An 18,724-nucleotide genomic window follows, 5' to 3' on the forward strand; every position below is an offset into this window, starting at 1 on the left:
GAATTGAGAAGAAGTCGGGTATAATAATTAGTTGACATCTTAGATGCCAACTAATCATTATACCTCTCTCTCTCTCTCTCTCTCTCTCTCTCTCTCTCTCTCTCTCTCTCTCTCTCTCTCTCTCTCTCTCTCTCTCTCTCTCTCTCTCTCTCTCTCTCTCTCTCTCTCTCTTTATATATATATATATATATATATATATATATATATATATATATATAGTGGTGATTATATATATATAATCGTTAATATAATAAAGTCAAGAAATTATATTAACGTTCACAATAAAGCAAGGCTAGAGGTTTCTTGTGTGTGTGTGTACTATTTGTGGCCGCAGAATCCAGCTGTTAGCTCTTGGACCCCGCCTTTCTAACCGAGAATCTAACCTGAGCCCGTAGGACTACGACCTCCGAGGGCTGTCCACTCAGCCGCGAGGCCCCAGTACTCACCCAATTGTACTTGCGGGGGTTGAGCTTTGGCTCTTTGGCTCCCGCCTTACAACTGTCAATCAACTGGTGTACAGATTCTGGAGCCTATTGGGCTCAAAGAGAGCCAGACCATGGGAGAGTTGCTTTTCCAGCACACTTATCAAATAGGATCTATTAAGGACGGCTCTTCCAAGACGCACTAATGCAGACGATCCAGTAAGATAATCAACTTGAAGAACCCTTGGCACAGGGAGCCGACCTCGGGGGGGCCCTCCCAGACGTCCTGAAGCACCAGGTATCTCATTAAGAATGACACAAATTAAAATTCCCCAAATTTTTATTCGACTTGTGATGAAGATGGAGAAGATTTGTTTTTAAAACAAAAGAAGAGATATGTAGCACGGGAGACCCATGAATGTCCTCACTCCTGCAGTCATAGACCCATGAATGTCTTCACTCCTGCAGTCTTAGACCCATGAATGTCTTCACTCCTGCAGTCTTAGACCCATGAATGTCCTCACTCCTGCAGTCATAGACCCATGAATGTCCTCACTCCTGCAGTCTTAGACCCATGAATGTCCTCACTCCTGCAGTCATAGACCCATGAATGTCCTCACTCCTGCAGTCATAGACCCATGAATGTCCTCACTCCTGCAGTCATAGACCCATGAATGTCCTCACCCCTGCAGTCATAGACCCATGAATGTCCTCACTCCTGCAGTCATAGACCCATGAATGTCCTCACTCTTGCAGTCATAGACCCATGAATGTCCTCACTCCTGCAGTCATAGACCCATGAATGTCCTAACTCCTGCAGTCATAGACCCATGAATGTCCTCACTCCTGCAGTCATAGACCCATGAATGTCCTCACCCCTGCAGTCATAGACCCATGAATGTCCTCACTCCTGCAGTCATAGACCCATGAATGTCCTCACTCCTGCAGTCATAGACCCATGAATGTCCTCACCCCTGCAGTCATAGACCCATGAATGTCCTCACTCCTGCAGTCATAGACCCATGAATGTCCTCACTCCTGTAGTCATAGACCCATGAATGTCCTCACTCTCTTATGTGTGTGTGTGTGTGAGAGAGAGAGAGAGAGAGAGAGAGAGAGAGAGAGAGAGAGAGAGAGAGAGAGAGAGAGAGAGAGAGAGAGAGAGGGGGAGGGAGAGAGAGAGAGAGAGAGGGGGAGGGAGAGAGAGAGAGAGAGAGAGAGAGAGAGAGAGAGAGAGAGAGAGAGAGAGAGAGAGAGAGAGAGAGAGAGAGAGAGAGAGAGAGAGAGAGAGAGAGAGGAAGGTGACCTAGGCTACAGTGTTGTCATTACCACTGAGTATTGACCGTAGAGGAGAGTGTGGGGATCTCCTGCATCAGGTCACCCACTCCACTCCAATTGGCTAATGCTTCTCCTCACATTTATTACCTCCCTGGAATCCCCATATGTTGTTCCTCCAGGTCGGTTGCTCCCATTCCACCTCTTCCATGGGTCATGATTGATTTTTGGTCCCATTCCACCTCTTCCATGGGTCATGATTGATTTTTGGTCTCATTCCACCTCTTCCATGGGTCATGATTGATTTTTGGTCTCATTCCACCTCTTCCATGGGTCATGATTGATTTTTGGTCCCATTCCACCTCTTCCATGGGTCATGATTGATTTTTGGTCCCATTCCACCTCTTCCATGGGTCATGATTGATTTTTGGTCTCATTCCAACTCTTCCATGGGGTCATGTTTGATATCAAACTTAAAATATTTGACTTATTTAGCGTCTCTGGTGGACACGGACTATGGCAAGGTTAAGGCGTCTTTGGAGGTGAATAAAAATATACGGTCATCCATTTTCAGTTTTTAGGAACTCATCAACTGTCAACCAATACCTGTGAGCCCATCAACTGTCAGCCAACACCTGTGAACTTAACAACTGTCAGCCTTGAACTTCCAGGAAGAAAACATCCGTCACCCCAACACCTGTCAGGAAGCCAACAGCTGCCACCCAACACCTTCCATCAACCCAACATCAGCCTGGCAACAGCCAAATAGGATTTACAAAGCAATACAGTTGAGGTAGTTAGGAGCTTGTGGAGTGGTGCTTCTCGCAGCAGGAAATCCCCAACAGGCTCTCACAAACACACTACACACACCCCGTCACCCTGGCACATCAACCCTGGGGAGGGGGGGGGGGGGGTACCATTGATGCCTGGGGGGGGGTTATGATGGGGACATGGGGCCAGATTCACGAAGGAGTTACGCAAGCACTTACGAACGTGTGCATCTTTCCTCAATCTTTGACGGCTTTGGTTACATTTATTAAACAGTTTACAAGCATGAAAACTTCCCAATCACCTGTTGTTATTGTTATAAACAGCCTCCTGGTGCTTCGGAGCTCATTAACTGTTTAATAATTGGAAACAAAGCCGCCAAAGGTCGAGAAAAGATGTACAGGTTCGTAAGTGCTTGCGTAACTACTTCGTGAATCTGGCCCCTGGTTCTCATGGTGAAAGGGGTTAAAGATGGTGATATGTGGGTGATGGTGACAGTAATTGTGGCAACAATGGTTGTGAGGGGATAGTAATGGTGATGATATTGATGGTTAGGATGGTGTTGATGAGGATGGTTAAGGTATTGATGTGGATAATGATAATTCTAAACTGGATAGTTTAGAATTCTAAACTGGATGGTTTAGAGTTAAGAGACGTGAAGTATGTCACGCAGGCGCTGTGGGGACCTTGGAGGAGGTGTAGGGAAGGGGGGGGATGTAGGGAAGGAGGAGGGGGTGTAGGGAAGGAGGGGATGTAGGGAAGGAGGGGGGGGGAGGGGTGAATTTGAAGGAAACTATGTATTGCATCAGTTATACAATGTATGTAATGTAACTATAACCTGAGCTTGTAAAAACATCTTAATCACCTTCAGTGGTTAAGTGCTCAATAACACACTAGTTTCTATAGCAGCTACCTTACCCTGTCAGAGTAGGAGAGGCATAAATGTGTGTATATATGTATGTATGTGTATACACGATATGTGGAAGCTGGTCAGAATTCCAATCACCTTTGTAAACGCACATTAATGACACTATGTAAAAAGCCACATCGAACACCGTTTATGTAGGACAGACGTAAATCTGTATTTATGTCTGTAGGTTAGATTAGCATTTTAAAAGCACTACAATCACCTTCTGTGGTTGATTGTTCAATAAAACACTGAACTATATGTTTAACAGATCTCTCACCCTGTCCTTGGAGGACAGAAGAAAATGTATATATTCTGGTTAGTATTGTAAATGTCTGGCTACGTCTGTGGTAGAAAAATAATAATTGAAAAGTACATTCCTCCCTCCTTGACTACACCTCTCCCCCTCTCTCATTCCCTACACCCCTTCCTCATTCCCACACCGCATTCCGTATAACTACCGGACAAGCAATTACAGCTAAGGGTTCTTTATTAACTGTTATTAATTAGTCATTAAGAATTATTAATTATTCATTAAGGATTATTTATTAGTCATTAACAGCCTCTCGCTAGCGGGAAGGGTTGTTAAGGGAGGTTCTTAATTATTGGTGTAACTGGCTGTTACTGTGTGGATGTGTGTCTCAATATTGCTCTACTCACCTTATGGTGCTTGCGGAGGGTTGAGCTCCGGCTCTTTGGTCCCAACTGTCAATCAACTGGTCTACAGGTTCCTGAGCCTATTGGGCTCTATCATATCTACACTTGAAACTGTATGAACTTTGCCTCCACCACGGGCCGGTCGGCCGAGCGGACAGCACACTGGACTTGTGATCCTGTGGTCCCGGGTTCGATCCCAGGCGCCGGCGAGAAACAATGGGCATAGTTTCTTTCACCCTGTGCCCCTGTTACCTAGCAGCAAAATAGGTACCTGGGTGTTAGTCAGCTGTCACGGGCTGCTTCCTGGGGGTGGAGGCCTGGTCGAGGACCAGGCCGCGGGGACACTAAAGCCCCGAAATCATCTCAAGATAACCTCAAGATAACCACATCACTCCATAATGCATTCCATCTGTTAACTATCCTGACACAGAAAAAGTTTTTTCTAATGTCTCTAATGGTCTTCTGAGTGCTCAGTTTCCACCTGTGTCCCCATTTGCATGTGCACCCTATGTTCAATAAACTGTCTATCCACCCTATCAATTCCTCTGAGAATCTTTTCTGTCGTGATCATGTTTCCTCCTAACTCTTTTTTCTTCCAACGACGTGAGGTTCAATTCCAATAGTGTCTCCTCATAGCACATGCCCCTCAGGTCGGGTACCAGTCTAGTGGCATACCTTTGAACCTTCTGTAATTTGTGGGCTTGACTAGATATGGGCTCCACGCTGGAGCTGCACACTCCAGGACCGGTCAAACAGTTAATGAGCTCCGAAGCACCAGGAGGCTGTTTATAACAATAACAACAGTTAATTGGCAAGTTTCCAAGCTTGTAAACTGTTAAATAAATGTAACCAAAGCCGTCAAAGTTTGAGGAGAGGTATACAGGTTCGTAAGTACTTGCGTAACAGCTTCGTGAATCTGGCGTTTAATCCCAGGAGCCGAGGGAAGACCATGATAATATGTTAGAGAAGTCTGCAACTAGTAGGTAAGTGACGGGTCCCACAGGCATTTGGGAGCGTCTCGTGGTACACTAATTTATCAACGTCCTCCCCAGCCAGCATTTAGGGTAAGAAGCGTCGTTAGAGCGTTGAGAGAGTAATTAGGTGTTTTACATTGTTTTAGGGAGAACGAGAGAGACTTTTGGGGACTTTTTTATATTTTTTTTTTTAGGTTTTGTGGAGCGAGGGGAGGAAAAGGGTTTTGGGGGTATTTATTCATTGCTTTTGGGGGAGAAGTTTGGGGCATTTATTATTGGGATAATACTTTTGGGAATGTGTCCCAAATGTTCAGTGTTCTCTTTGGTCCCGCCTCTCAACCGTCAATCAACTGATTTACAGATTCCTGAGCCTACTGGACTCTATCATAACACAAGTGTTAAGTCTGCAGACACAAACAATGTTTTCTTCTGTCACGTTAGGGATTCTAATCATCTTATTGATTGGTCTTCTTCTAAAATAATCTTTCCTGCCTCTACACAGACGCCGTCTTGGCTCTGATACACAACCTATCGAGCAGGAACTTTAGTCTTGGCTTTGTTGCTTTTGACTCTTGCCTTTCTCAGTATATACTCAAATGCTCTAAACCTTCCGCCTACAGTTTAGACCTATTGTCTTGTGTATGACCCTCTGTCCTGCGTGACAGTGAATACCAGCATTATCCTCACTTTAATAAGACAATCGAAATCTTCAGATTAGGCAAAATTGTAATTAATTTTGTCAGTAAAGATGTTAATAATAATAAAAACCTTCTAACAAATGTGACCTAACTTAAACCTACCCCCATTTTTATCTTTATTTTTTCGTTCTTTCACCTCTTATTCTTACGTTCCCATTCTTCCGTTACTCTATTATTGCCCCCAACCCTTCTGTACCCCATTTTTTCTTGTTCTTATCTTCTCCTAGGAATTACCTCCGCCTCCCCTCGCTGTTACCTTACGTATGCCCGCGCCTCACTCCCTCCCTTCCCCTCACCCCTGCAGTCTATGACTGCAGGAGTGAGGACATTCATGGGTCTATGACTGCAGGAGTGAGGACATTCATGGGTCTATAACTACAGGGGTGTGGACATTCATGGGTCTATGACTGCAGGAGTGAGGACATTCATGGGTCTAAGTCTGCAGGAGTTAGGACATTCATGGGTTCACAATCGACTTGATAACGATCCAGGACGGACCGAATCATCGTCCCTTCACCTTCTAGTGTGTGGTCTGGTCATCGTATCCTCAGCCACGTTATTGTGACTCATCGTCTACACATTTAAAGTTGTGTATCGAATTGGCTTGGCCAACTTCCTGGTATAGTCCGTTCCACTTATTGACAACTCTGAGGTTGGTAAAGTTATTTCTGACATTTCCGTGACTCGTCTGTGTTTCCGATTTAAAGTTATGTTGTCTCGTTCTACTGTTCATAAATTTGGACATTGATTTTTATATCTAGTGTGTCGTTTCCTCTTAGTATCTTGTACGTCGTTATCATGTCTGCCCTATTGCTTCTTTCCATTTGTCAGAGATAAAGTCTAACTATTTCTCAGACTATCTCTGGAGATTGTCTAGTTCATCTTGTACTGTAGTTCGCCTTAGTTCTGATTCGCCTCATTATCTTAGCTTTGTCAGAAAAAGCGATAAGCTCGTTCTTATCCGTATAAGAACGAGCTTAACTTACTCGGTAAGATCGTTTACACATATTAGGGATAGAATAGGTCCTATTACCGACCTATTCTGATAGTTCTCCTCTTACTATGACTTTCTGACTTCTTCCTGTTAGGTACTCTTCACCCTCTTTAATACTTCTCCCTATTCCTGTTTTTTTTCCAGTTTTCAGGCGATTTGCTTGTGAGGAAGTGTGTGTGTGTGCTTGTATGTGCGTTTACAGGTGCATGTGTGCATTTGCGTGTGAGTTGCGTGCGGTTGTGCGTGCGTGTCCACCACGAGGGCGTCACCAGGTTACACCGGAAAAAACATTTGTGAAGGGAGTGCCAGTGAACACAAATAAATGGTGGAGGGTAGTGGTGGTGGTTGTAGGATAGTGGTGGAGGGTAGTGGTGGTGGTTATAGGGTAGTGGTGGAGGGTAGTGGTGGTGGTTGTAGGGTAGTGGTGGAGGGTAGTGGTGGTGGTTATAGGGTAGTGGTGGTGGTTGTAGGGTAGTGCTGGAGGGTAGTGGTGGTGGTTGTAAGGTAATGGTGGAGGGTAGTGGTGGTGGTTGTAGGGTAGTGGTGGTGGTTGTAGGGTAGTGCTGGAGGGTAGTGGTGGTGGTTATAGGGTAGTGGTGGTGGTTGTAGGGTAGTGCTGGAGGGTAGTGGTGGTGGTTGTAAGGTAATGTTGGAGGGTAGTGGTGGTGGTTGTAGGGTAGTGGTTGAGGGTAGTGGTAGTGGTTATAGGAAGGGAGGGGGGGTCAAGTAGGTAGGAAAGGAGAGGTGGAAGGAAAGGAAATGGATAGGGGAGGAGGAAGGAAGAATGTGGGAAGGGAAGGGAAAGGTGTAAGAGAATCCAATATGCAGTTAAGTGTCGATGGTTTCCGATATGCAGTGGAAGCTGGTGAGTCTTGAGTCTGAGATGGAGTGGGTAGGTGGGCAGGTGGGTGGTAGATAGGTGGGTGGTAGGTAGGTAGGTGGTAGGTAGGTGGGCAGGTAGGGAGGTAAGGACAGTGGGCAGCAGGTGACAATGAGGTGAGAATGGCATGCAGGTAATTGCTTGAAGGAGATTGAAACCAGGTGTGTGGGACAGGTATTGGGGAGGGGGTTGTGTGTGGGGGGGGGGGGAAGGTCACACAGACCCAACAGCTCTCTGGGTCACGGTACTCAAAGGTCACTTGCCACATGCAACCTCCAATCACCATAACATCTTTAACAATGCATGTCAACACCAGATAACCCAAACCCAACCACCCAAGGGTCGGATACCTGAAAATGGATTGATGACAGAACCAACGGAGTATGGAGGACAAGTCTACTTTTGTATACACTAACCTTACTTTTAAATAGGCCTAATTTCGGCATTAGTAGGCCTACTTCGGAATTTCAGGTTTCTTCCTTATCTGTTGTATCTTAGAACACACAACATCCTCCTTGAATCTTGTATGTTTGCATGCCTTGTATTGCTAGTTTAACCTTAGGCCACTGGAGTATTATTTTGAATAGTAGAAATAGAATTAGAACCGAAATAGTAGTATTAGAAGTACCAGTAGTAGTGGTAGCAAAAGGTATGGTAGTAGTAATGGTAGTTGTTGTTACAACAACTATATGATGATGGTAGTTGCAAGATCAGGTTAGACATCTATCCATTCTTTTGAAGTAATCAGTTCAGTAAGGTTCCCATCGTCCCGGCAGCGGAATTGACGAGCAGTGAACTGTTTTCACTTCTACTCTACTGAAACAACCTTACTGCCCCTGACAAACAAGCGGTTACCTCATCACTCAAGCTAGCATTTCCTACGTCAGCCGAACCTAGCAGTTACCATTAACCAAACTAACAGTGACCACATAAGTCAAACTGTCGATCAATAAGACCAAGCCCGTTGACAGATGTCTCTCCCCCCCCCCCCCGCCTCAGCCTGACCTGAGGGCAGGCTGGTCCTAGTCAGTTTATTGGTTTGCTCGGCTTATTTACGTACTTCGATTTGTCAAGTGACAGGTTGAGTCTGGCCAGCGGGACGGGTCAGGGCTTGGACCAGTTGGAGAGGTTGGACGGGCCAGGGGTTGGACCAGTTGGACCAGTTGGACGGGCCAGGGGTTGGACCAATTGTACCAGTTGGACGGGCCAGGGGTTGGACCAGTTGGACGGGCCAGGGATTGGACCAGTTGGACGGGCCAGAGGTTGGACCAGTTGGACGGGCCATGTGGATGGACCAGGTGGACGGGCCAGGTGATTGGACCAGGATAGGCCAGGTGAACGGCCTATGGTAACGACCCAGAGGGACGATGAAGCACTCAAGTTATTGAGAGCGTCTCAAAGCTCTTAAAAATATACTCTGGAAAGGAGATAAGAGAAGTCTCTCACAATATATAGACATGGAAGGTACTGGAGGGCCAGGTACCACAATTGCACAGTAGCATAACACACTGGAGCAAACGATATGGTAGGAAATGCAGAATAGAACCGTTGAAGAGTGAAGATGCCACACAATTAGAGAACACTGAACATCAGAGATCCACGGATGTTCAGTATTCTCCCAGCAAGTATTAGAAATCCTAATCTTCCCAGGACCAAAACTGCATTTCTTCAAGAACAACAAATAGACAGTTTGCTGCAAGAAGTGCCGGACCAACTGGCCTGTAGTGGATGTGTGGGTCTGGGGCCGCATCTGGAACATGACGCTAGGATTCCCAGACTATCCCAGATAAGGGAGTGACAGAACAGTGTAGAACAGAAGAACTTCTCAGCACAACACACTCTCAAGGCTTCTCACATTAGCTAAATGAATTGTGGGGTTCAGTCCCTGAGCCCATTATGTGCCTCTGTAACCCTTTCCACTACCACCCACGGGATGGGTATAGGGTGCATAATAAATGAACTAAACTAAACTAACTCAACAAGACGTTAAAGCCCTCCAACAAATCTGTATATATAGATAACTTAAATTGCTCCCCTGAATTGTTTTCAAACATGTTTCTTATTGGTGGAATTCTCACACTCCTTCCGTGTTGAAGAGTAATCCTTCTTTCATTCTCTGCACTCACCTCTCTGCCTTCACTCTCCATCTCTCTCTCCTCCACAATCACTACCCCCTTTCCCTCCCCCCCACACACACACACCTTCAGAATCTTCAGCCTTCCCTCCTTCTTGTAATCTGATATTCAGGAAACCGGTTCATTCTCACGGCCTACATAAACATCTGCGACCCATTCAACGCAGACCCCGAGGGTGTGGCTTGATTGCAAGCTCCACTCAACCTTTGACTGGTCATCAGTTCCGGTACTCTGCCCGCGGCGGCGCGTTCCCCATCGTCGCTATCTTAATCCATCAGCTGTCAGAGACGAAATGATGCTTATACAAACTCTCATCACACAACATGACGACATTTTGAACATTATCACACACACACACACACACACACACACACACACACACACACACACACACACACACACACACACACACACACACACACACACACACACACACACATACACAAGATTAGTGGGGTTATACACACACACATACACGAGGTTAGTGGAATAATTTCACACATACACAGGATCAGTGAGAGGGTGGGAGGGATAATCACCTTGTCAGTAATTGTGTGTTTTGTGCATTGTTACTCGAAGCTAAGGATGGATGTTGACCTGACCAAGCACGTGGTAGCCTAACCTTCCCATGCCTCATATAGGTAGCCTCTCTCGCTCTCTCTCTCTCTCTCTCTCTCTCTCTCTCTCTCTCTCTCTCTCTCTCTCTCTCTCTCTCTCTCTCTCTCTCTCTCTCTCTCTCTCTCTCTCTCTCTCTCTCTCTCTCTCTCTCTCGTTAACACAGGTACAGCTGTGTCTATACATCTCACACACACACACACACACACACACACACACTTGGGGGGCCTGATAGCTGAGTGGGCAGCGCTCTGGACTCGTAATCCTAGGCTCCTGGTTCAATCCCGGCTGATGGCAGAAACAAAATGGGCAAACAAATTATTTCACCCTGATGCCCCTGTTACCTAGCAGTAAATAGTTTCCTGGGAGTTAGACAGCTGTTACGGGCTGCTTCCTGGGTATGTGTGTGTGTGGGTGGAAAATAAATTAGTAGTTAGTAACAGTTGATTGATTCACAGTTGATAGGCGGGCCGAAAGAGCAGAGCTCAACCCCCGCAAGCACAACTAGGTGAATACACACACATACATACATACATACATACATACATACATACATACATACATACATACATACATACATACATACATACATACATATATACATACATACATATACACATAACATTTAAGTTTCATTAACCTGAAGTGCATTGTCAGAGTGGGTTGGAAAATTTTGGTGTTATTTCTTTTATGTTTGAGCTGTGTTGAGTATTGTGAAGTGAGAGGGAAAAGGCGGAGGCGAGAGAGGCAGTGAGGAGAGTGAGAGAGAGAGATGTAGAGAGGAAAAGGAGGGAGAGGTGCAGGAAGGCAGGATAGTGAGAGACACATGAAGGGAGGACAAGCAGTGAGGGATAAACCATAAGTGTTAATTCCGTCCTATATTGTGACGCAGAGCGTTATCCTCTCCGGTTTGACTTGTGTTGGGAGGTTGGGCTGAGGGTGTAAACTAACATGCTACACAAGTACTTGTGTTTACACCGCACCAGTGATCACACCTGTGTAAACTGCCTCTCTATGAGAGGAAAAAGAGAGAGGAGAGAAGCTAGGACTGTTAAGTGAGTGTGGGTGGAGGGGTGAGAGAGAGTTGCAAGGGTGTGGAGGAAGGGGTGAGAGAGAGTAGCAAGAATGATGTAGAGGGAGACAGAGAGTGAGGGATCAGGAATAGCCGAGACCTTGAGCAGTCAATCATTATCAAACCATCTCCCAGTTGTCTAACAACTGCTAAAGTAATTGTAAATCACTGTAGCAGTCAGTCACTCACATGTCGAGGGAGCTGATGTGGTGTAGAGCGGCGGGCACTACCACTTATCTCTGTGTTCCGTCTGTGTAGATAGTCTTCTTTGTCAGCTAAATCAGACATAAGAGGTCACTACCCCCATCTTATACCTCACCCTAGTTAACTCCCCTTTCATCCCCTCCCATACCCCCTCCCATCGACACAACCACAACGTGTCCTTGCTAGCACATCCAGGTGAGTACACCCAGGTGAGTACATCCAGGTGAGTACACCCACGTGAGTACATCTAGGCGGCTACCCGGAGCTAGAGGTCAACTCTGCCACAGTACTAGAGACTATGGTCCCTACATTGTTGTTCTGTTATTGTTTTCTTTTTTTTTACTTTTTTTTTTGTTTTGCTCCCAATTTTTCAACTCTGATATCTCATTCCTTTCCCCAGTCTCTGTTTCCTCCTCTGCTTCCATTATCATGCCTTGCTCCTTCCCTACTTTCGTTACTCATTCTCTTTTATTCTTACCTGTTTTCTCTACCTCCCCTCCCTTCTTCACTTCCCTCCATTTTCCTCCCTTTCCCATCCTTCACTCCCTCTTCCCTTCCCCCCCTCTCTCTCACTCTCCTCTCCCTTGTCAGCTGTCCCTCACTGCTCAACGACCTGGATTTATTGGATGGGTCCTCTTCCTGCTGACAAGTTTTGAATAGGCCGTGGCTTGCCCCTTCTGTCTCCTCCACCCTTGACACCAACCCCCCCTTTCACCACCCCCACCACCCCACCCTCTTCAACCCCCTTCACCACCACCACCATTACCACCACCACCACCCCCCCACCCCTGCAACCACCACCACCATCACCCCCTGTAATGGTACAACAGGTGACCCCTTACCTCCTCTTATCTCCCCTTATCTCCCCTTAACTACGACTTAACTAACTTCTGCCTTACCTTCCCTTCCCTTCATTTGCCTCTCAATACCTTACGTTCGATTCTAGCTCCCATTATCACTGGCATTACCTCCCCCTTACCTAAGGGCCCTTACATACTACTTCTTCCCCCTTACCTTCCCCTTACCAAGGGTATCCTCCAGTATAGGTCATTGTCATCCTCCACGACTCTCGCAACCACTAATGAGCTTAACATTTAGAAATTTTTTTTCTGTCTAGCCTCCATGTTATAAATATTTTATGATCCATAAGTAAGAACTGTGTCAATTTCCAGTCTGTAGGAAAAACGCATAATTCCACCCCCTGAAAAAAATTATATTACCTATCTGCTCGACTTGTACGCAAAAAAATAATTTAATTTAAAATTAATATATACATTTTACAATAATTTATGGATTGGCTCAGAATTGAAAATAATATTTGTGTGATTCGTATGTAAATTTGCTAGTGTGTGTGTGTCTGCGTGTATCTGGCTCTGTGCCAGCCTGCCTGTCTGTTAGCCTGTCAGCCAGTCATCCAGCCAGCCAGCCAGCCAGCCAGTCAGTCAGTCAGTCAGTCAGTCAGTCAGTCAGTCAGTCAGCCAGCCAGCCAGCCAGCCAGCCAGCCAGCCAGTCAGACAGTCAGCCAGCCAGCCAGCCAGCCAGCCAGCCAGCCAGCCAGCCAGTCAGACAGCCAGCCAGCCAGCCAGCCAGCCAGCCAGCCAGCCAGCCAGCCAGTCAGACAGCCAGCCAGCCAGCCAGCCAGCCAGCCAGCCAGCCAGCCAGCCAGCCAGCCAGCCAGCCTGCGTTGTGTCATCAGAAATAACTACACAACTGACCCAGAAAGCTAATGCAGCTCTTTTTTTTTATATATTATGGGTGTAGTGGAGCTTAAGCTTTTAAGTAAGGATGCGGCCGGAGCCCGGGGATTATTATGCCTTTCAGTTTTAAGCTGAATTAACCACTTGAATACAACTGGGCTCATGCTACCACCACTACACACACACACTGGCCCCACCACCACTACCACTACTATCACCACTATCACCATTACCACTATCATTATCAACAGGTCACTTAAAGATATAAATATAGTGGTATGATTAATGTGATTAAATCAGTGGTATAATCAGTGATATATGATATCACAAATACAATCACTAAAAGGCGTGCTGACAAGACTGCCGCAGACTTGGTTATATAGCCACAGTGGGATCCCCTGTCAGCAGACTTTAAGACTGTGGTTCTTCAAGGGAAAATAATAAGTCTAACCACTGCACAGATGAATATAGAAGCAAACTTGGCCTCTGAGAGCTTCACGGACTTCACAGACTCAGACCAGCAGAGACAAGAATCTGGAGCAGCAGTTAAGACAGGAGGTTCTGTAGTTAGTTGGAGAGACAACTTTACAGTGATGTCAGACACCCAAAAGGCTTTAGAACATGTTCTTGCTGCCTGTTACCTAGCAGTAAAATAGGTACCTGGGTGTTAGTCAGCTGTCACGGGCTGCTTCCTGGGGGTGGAGGCCTGGTCGAGGACCGGGCCGCGGGGACACTAAAAAGCCCCGAAATCATATCAAGATAACTCAAGATAATCTCAAGATAACTCAGACAACATGTTGTCATGCAACATGAACATTAATGTGACAACATCACTGAAAAAGTTCTTTCTAGAAAGAACTTTTTTCAGTGTCAGAGTAGTTAACAGGTGGAATGCATTAGGCAGTGATGTGGTGGAGGCTGACTCCATACACAGTTTCAAGTGTAGATATGATGGAGCCCAGTAGGCTCAGGAACCTGTATACCAGTTGACTAACAGTTGAGAGGCGGGACCAAAGAGCCAAAGCTCAACCCCCGCAAACACAAATAGATGAGAACATCGAACTGAGCACAAATGTTATAGCATTAATGCACTCAAACGCCAAGGTCGCCGGATACTTGTACGAACCGGGTGTCGAGTCATGTAGGAACACTAGGGAATGACATTGTGGATAAAGCTCCAAAACTTACACGTAAGAGCAGGGAATGTAAACATTTACATACCACAGACTCTGGCATAGATTAAGATGATAATTAGAGATGTAGCAACACAGAAGATGTACAGTGACCACAACACAGCAATTGTAACATCAGGTACTGCAGGTTGGGGCAAGAATTCAACTAACTACGACCCATTTATTCTGATGAAAGGGAGCAGTAGAACAACACAAGTACACTTATAAAGCATCAGGCTTGGATACCCATGTGCATGGGAAATAGGCTTACAGGTTCCAGAAGATGAGAGGAAGTGTCAGGACTGTTGAGAAATGCCCGACACACCACTGGAACATTACCTAACACAGTGCACAGTTACAGCCACAACAGACCACTGGAACATTACCTAACACAGTGCACAGTTACAGCCACAACAGACCACTGGAACATTATCTAACACAGTGCACAGTTACAACCACAACAGACCACTGGAACATTATCTAACACAGTGCACAGTTACAACCACAACAGACCACTGGAACATTATCTAACACAGTGCACAGTTACAGCCACAACAGACCACTGGAACATTATCTAACACAGTGCACAGTTACAGCCACAACAGACCACTGGAACATTATCTAACACAGTGAACAGTTACAGCCACAACAGACCACTGGAACATTATCTAACACAGTGCACAGTTACAGCCACAACAGACCACTGGAACATTACCTAACACAGTGCACAGTTACAGCCACAACAGACCACTGGAACATTACCTAACACAGTTACAGCCACAACAGACCACTGGAACATTACCTAACACAGTGCACAGTTACAGCCACAACAGACCACTGGAACATTATCTAACACAGTGCACAGTCACAACAGACCACTGGAACATTACCTAACACAGTGCACAGTTACAACAGACCACTGGAACATTATCTAACACAGTGCACAGCCACAACAGACCACTGGAACATTACCTAACACAGTGCACAGCCACAACAGACCACTGGAACATTACCTAACACAGTGCACAGCCACAACAGACCACTGGAACATTACCTAACACAGTGCACAGTTACAGCCACAACAGACCACTGGAACATTACCTAACACAGTGCACAGCCACAACAGACCACTGGAACATTACCTAACACAGTGCACAGTTACAGCCACAACAGACCACTGGAACATTACCTAACACAGTGCACAGTTACAGCCACAACAGACCACTGGAACATTACCTAACACAGTGCACAGTTACAACCACAACAGACCACTGGAACATTACCTAACACAGTGCACAACCACAACAGACCACTGGAACATTACCTAACACAGTGCACAACCACAACAGACCACTGGAACATTACCTAACACAGTGCACAGTTACAGCCACAACAGACCACTGGAACATTACCTAACACAGTGCACAGTTACAGCCACAACAGACCACTGGAACATTACCTAACACAGTGCACAGCCACAACAGACCACTGGAACATTACCTAACACAGTGCACAGCCACAACAGACCACTGGAACATTACCTAACACAGTGCACAGTTACAGCCACAACAGACCACTGGAACATTACCTAACACAGTGCACAGTTACAGCCACAACAGACCACTGGAACATTATCTAACACAGTGCACAGCCACAACAGACCACTGGAACATTACCTAACACAGTGCACAGTTACAACAGACCACTGGAACATTATCTAACACAGTGCACAGCCACAACAGACCACTGGAACATTACCTAACACAGTGCACAGTTACAACAGACCACTGGAACATTATCTAACACAGTGCACAGCCACAACAGACCACTGGAACATTACCTAACACAGTGCACAGTTACAACAGACCACTGGAACATTATCTAACACAGTGCACAGCCACAACAGACCACTGGAACATTACCTAACACAGTGCACAGTTACAAACCCAATACGATTTTACCGAGATTTGACAGCACAGAAGTACTTGTTAAACACACTGAACATAATCTTCCTGAAACCAACATACGAGTCATAAATACTTACCAACTGCCTATGTTAGGCTGAAATGAGTAACACCCAGTGGACCAGCCAGAGCCTTAGGGGGCCGAGCACGAATATACTCACCATCTCCACTATTACTACCACCACATCACCACAATTGTTACCAGTATCACCACTATCACTATCACCACCACTCAGTTATTCTCCTCCAGATGCTGGTGGGGTTAGTGAGGAGGCGAGGGAGTGTGAAGGCAGTTGACGGGGATTGAATTAGAGGTTGATGGGCGGGTCCACTCTGCGTCAAGGTGGTTGATGGCTGGCTCAGGTGAGAGAGGGGGGGAGGGAGGGAGGGAGGGGAGAGGAGAAGGGAGAGGAGAAGGGAGGGAAAATGAGAAGGTAGTAAGAAGAAATGAGAGTTTTGTAGATGTTTCTGCCACCTGCGAATGTACAGACACCACACACACAGCTAGATAAAGATAGTTATCTTCTATGATCTTCTAAGATATATATGATATTCTAAGATATATATGATCTTCTAAGATATATATGATCTTCTAAGATATTTTCTATATCTTCTAATATAGACTATAGGACGACCTGGACAAACTGGAGGAATGGTCTAGAAAATGGCTGCTAAAGTTCAACTCAGGAAAGTGTAAGGTGATGAAATTAGGTGAAGGGAGCAGGAGGCTGAACACAAGGTACCATCTGGGTGGTGAAATCTTGCAAAAGTCAAATAAAGAGAAAGATCTGGGGGTTGATATCACACCGAATCTGTCCCCAGAGGCCCACATCAAAAGAATATCATCAGCGGCGTATGCTAAATTATCCAATATAAGAACTGCCTTTTGAAACTTGTGAAAGGAATCGTTCAAGACCTTATATACCACTTATGTCAGACCAATCCTGGAGTATGCAGCTCCAGTCTAGAGTAAATACTTAAACGCAAGACAATGTTAGAGAAGATTGAGAGGTCTGCCACCAGACTTGTCCCAGAGCTGAGAGGTATGAGCTACGAGGAAAGGCTAAGGGAGCTAAACCTCAGGAAACAGCACCCCACAACTACCCTACCACGTAATGAGGTATCACAGCTGAGAGTAACGACCTACTACATGAACAAGCGCCAGGGGGCCATAACTAACCATCTGGATAACTCAGGCATGAGTAGTAGCAACAAATGGGTCGGGAAACATCGTGGTTAGTGGCCGCTTAGTGCAACCAATAGGAAGGCGAGGAGGGGTAACGAGCCGGACTGGGTCGTGGCCACACCAACGCCCTCTTTAATGAGTACTGGCAGAGTGGGGGTGAGTGTGGGGAGGCAGGGAGGGAGCGTGCACAACACACACACACGCACGCACAACACACACACGCACGCACAAGCACACATACGAGGAGAGACTACTCCGGGAACTAAACCTCATGTCACTGGAAGACTCAAGAGTTAGGGGAGATATGATCACCACATAAAAGATTTTAAGAGAGATTTATAGGGTAGATAAAGCCAGTTTATTTAACACAAGGAGCACACGCTCAAGGGGACACAGGTGGGAAGTGAGTGCCCAAATGAGCCTTAAAGACGTTAGGAAAAAACTCATTTAGTGTAAGGGTAGTTAAGAAACGAAATGCATTTAGGCAGTGATGTGGTGGAGGCTGACTCCATACACAGTTTCAAATGTAGATATGATAGAATCCAATAGGCTTAGGAATCTGCAAACCGGTTGATCGACAGTTGAGAAGCGGGGCCAAAGAGCCGAAACTCAACCTCCGCAAGCACAACTAGGTGACCACAACTAGATGAGTACGTATGTGCATGAGAAACAAGCATGTACAAACACACTGTTGTGTGTTCCCCTTTGCAATGACTGCCAATGGAACCCCGGTAACGTGACCCGGCAAGTCTCAGACTCGCCGTGGGTCCCTCTGCCTGAGTGAAGAAACTCTTGGCATCCCTCTACTGGCCTGCAGTCACTCGACCACAGCAGTGCAAACTCCCGTAGGAGGACACCAACAGCTTGTAATCAGGTTGACACTAACTGACCCTTGCCATGACTCTGGCACCACGTCAGGAGTGGCACTGTGTGATAGTGTAGCTTCCGTCTAAATGGACGGTGTTCACTCTGTCGTTTAAGTGCCGTCGTTGTTGGTTCGTGCTGCTCCTTGTCACCTCCAGGCGTCGTCTCGTCTCTTGCAATTTGCACGCAATTTCTACCGGCACACGCTGGCACTCCCACAGTCTGGCACTAGCCCATGCA

At 46.1% G+C, this 18,724-nt stretch overlaps 1 protein-coding gene across 5 annotated transcripts in view; it reads left to right on the top strand.

Annotated features, from left to right (window-relative positions):
• Ddr (discoidin domain-containing receptor 2) overlaps window positions 1-18,724 on the top strand; it is a 642,292-nt gene that overhangs the window by 249,234 nt on the left and 374,334 nt on the right. The window lies entirely within an intron of this gene.

The sequence above is a fragment of the Procambarus clarkii genome, chromosome 78 (genome assembly GCF_040958095.1).
Source record: "Procambarus clarkii isolate CNS0578487 chromosome 78, FALCON_Pclarkii_2.0, whole genome shotgun sequence".
In the NCBI taxonomy this organism is placed as follows: Eukaryota; Metazoa; Arthropoda; class Malacostraca; order Decapoda; family Cambaridae; genus Procambarus; species Procambarus clarkii.